Raw genomic sequence first — 3,401 nt, 5'->3', positions numbered from 1 at the left:
GGAGAACACTTCAATCTCTCTGGTCACTTGATTACAGACCTAAAAGTCGCAATATTACAACAACAAAAATCTTCAGAAACAGACTCCAATGAGAGACTGCTGAATTGGAATTAATTTGCAAACTAGACACCATTAAATTAGGCTTGAATAAAGACTGGGAATGGATGTGTCATTACACAAAGTAAAACCATTTCCCCATGCTTATTTCCCCCCCCCCCCCGTACTGTTCCTCACACGTTCTTGTCAACTGCTGAAATCCTGAAGATGTGTGCGTCATGCACCTGCCTGGACCACCCTATGTTAATGTCAGTGAAATACCTATGGTGATCAACAAGCGCCGGCAATACCATGGAGAAGTAGCCCTTTCTATTGATGTACTCCATCACAAAATGGTCCGATGCCAAAATTAGAATAAGTGCCATCTATCTCCCCTCCGCAGTTAGGAAAGCCCATTTCCGCAAAGTTATCCACTATTTCAGGTACATTCCCAAGATTCACGGTCCTTCCTAGCAGGATGCGATTAATGGCCCTGCACACTTGTGTTAACGCAGCCCCCATGGTCAACTTCCCAATGCCAAAGTGATTCAAAACTTACCGGTAGCCGTCTGGGGTTGCCAGCTTCCTCACAGCCACACGCTTCTCTACCGAGAAGGCAGCTCTCATTTTGGTGTCCTTGCCCCACAGGGCTGGGATGAGCTCCACAGTCAGTTCCAGGAAGGTGGCTTTCCACATCCTAAAGTTCTGCAGCCACTGCTCATCATCCCAGACCTACATAACGATGAGATCCCACCACATCAGGTCTGGGATGATGAGCACTGGCTGCAGAACTTTAGGATGTGGAAAGCTTGTTTCCTGAGCCCAAAAGTGATGGTCCAAAATGTGCAGCTGCTCTGTGAATGCCAAAGGTAATCTAGTGTTGGTTGCTTCTTTACATGGCACACAGCAGGTCAGGCAATTCTGACTTCTGTTCAGAATTAGTAGGTCATGATTAACGGCATTACCATTTGTAATTTTTTAGTAACAGTTACCACAACACTAGACAGCAGTGCAGAATCCATTCTTTCAGACGGAGATGACAGGTACACAGTAAACAGAGGCTTTTGAAAAATGCCGTGAAATGCGATTGGAAGCCCATGGAATGCTGGGACAGAAAATAATGCATCATTGGATGTTGAGCCAGTACACATGATGTGCTGTAATCCACTCCGCCTTCCCACAAGTCCTAACTGCAGAAGATGGCAAGTAGCACCCTGGGATAGGTACCCACAGTGCACTGCTCTCACTGTTGATGATAGAGTGCCAAGTGTGGATGTGTACTGCCAACTGAAGGAGCATAGTGTGAACACACAATAGCTATGATATTATAGCACTTTTTGATCATCAGCATAACTTTTGTTGAAAAAACGCTGTAGTGTAGACAAGGGCGTAGAAGATTATATGACTGGGTCTAACCAGCCTGATGTCTGCACAGGAAAATTGCACCTCACTAATCTATCAGAATTCTTTCCACATGTCGATAAAACAGTGGACAAAGAAGAAGCATGTGACAGTCATTTGGACTTTCAAAAGGCCTTTCACAATGTCCCTCACAAGGGGCTACCAAAGACCAAAGTAGTCATGGTGTGAGAGGCAAAGTACTGTCATGGAGCAAGTAATTCTGAGAATTCAACTGGGCAAAAGTCAGGCAGACAACACTATCATGATGCATAAGCACAAGGTGGGACAGACCTAAGGTTACTGTGCAAACCTGCAACTCTGAATCTCTGGACTTGTATGTGATTATCCAACTTAACTACATAACTGTAGTAGCATTGGGCCCAATCCTGCTTCCATTGAAGTCCATCTGAATACTCCCATTAATTTCAGTGGGAGCAGGATTGAGCCCCTAGCTTTCTTGCATGCAATATAACTCTCAGTTTCAGCAGCTCAATATCTGTCAAAAAGGACAACATCCTCAAATGCACCTGGTCTCCCCTAGTGCTGCTACAAATCACCAAAGGTAATGCCTCCTTCAGCAGCAGTTGTCAGATACTGTCCCTTGGTCATTTTTGTGCCCACTCCAATCTTTACCAGAAACGACTGGAAACAGGGACAGCAGAGCTGAGCTGGAGGACTCATGGAAAACAATCTCCGCACCAGACATGCAGGGTTTCTGGCTCCTGTTCAGGGCAGCAGCGGAGCAAAAATAGCTCTTCATCTGATGTTGTTGCCTTGGCCTTTGGGCTGGTCTAGGGCTAGGATGTGCTCAGGATTGTGAACATGAGGAATAAAGTGTTATCATTGTGCACTGTTGTAAGGGCTTACAGGCATCCGATAGGTGTGTGCAGAATCTGGATAGTTGACTGGATCGTTGGACTTCCTTCATAGCCTTTGGTCTGGGCACTTCCTTAATGGCTCTCATTTTCTCAGGGTCCAGCCAGAGTCCCTCAGAAGTCAACAGCTGTGCAGTGTAGGGGACCTCAGTTCTCCTCAGCTTCAGCGTGTCAGCATTGCACCCAATATTCTTCTCCTGGCACCTGTTTAGGAATTGTCACAGCTTGGTATCAGGGTCTTTCATGGCCTCTTCCTTGACATCTCCTCCTATAGTAAGAATGTCATCTGCTACAGTCTTGATGCCTGGAAGTCCCCCTATTGCTTAGTTTAATTTACATTGGAACACCTCTGGGACTGGGGTGGTGCCTGTAGACATTTGTACCCAGTGGTACCTACCAAAAGGTTCTCAGGTGCCTGGAAGGCTCATGTAGCTCAAAGTGCCAGAACTCATTCATGACATCATAGATAGTGAACACTTTTGTCCTGGATAGATCAGGTAGAGTGTCCTCCATTGCTGGTAAATGGGTAGTGACTTCTTGTCAATGATCTGTTCAGAGGCTTGGGGTCAATGCAGATCCTTAGTTTATCTGAAGTTTTTCTCACCAGTACTAGGCTGCTGATCCACACTGTGCTTGTTTTAACAAGTGTAATGATGCCTCTTCTTTGCAGGCTTGTCAGTTCCTTCTCAGGGCTATAGGAACTCTGAGTTTCAGCGGTGTCATGGGCTCCACATGGGGTCTGCTTCTAACTTCAGAGTGCCTTCTAGGTGTCCCTCTCCTTGAAGTATGTCCTTATATCCTGTTAGAATGCTGGGTAGGGCCCATGGTGACTGTTCTCCCGCCTCTCTCACATAAGGATATTTTGGTATTTTACTAAGATCAAATCCATGACGTGTACTGCTCTGATGCCCAGCAGTGCTCTCCTGTGTGTCAACTACTAGAAACTCCAGGCGATAATGTCTCTTGTTTCATGGGTTTCTTATTGACAGCCTACATTTGCCCACTGGCCTCAACGTGGTTTTCTTGCTCATCACTAGCGTTTGGTTACATTTCTCTAGTCTAATATTGCTGCTTAGCAGTGTTGCTGGG

Source organism: Caretta caretta, chromosome 13 (genome assembly GCF_965140235.1).
Source record: "Caretta caretta isolate rCarCar2 chromosome 13, rCarCar1.hap1, whole genome shotgun sequence".
Lineage (NCBI taxonomy): Eukaryota > Metazoa > Chordata > Testudines > Cheloniidae > Caretta > Caretta caretta.
Note: the sequence above shows the minus strand (reverse complement) of the source record.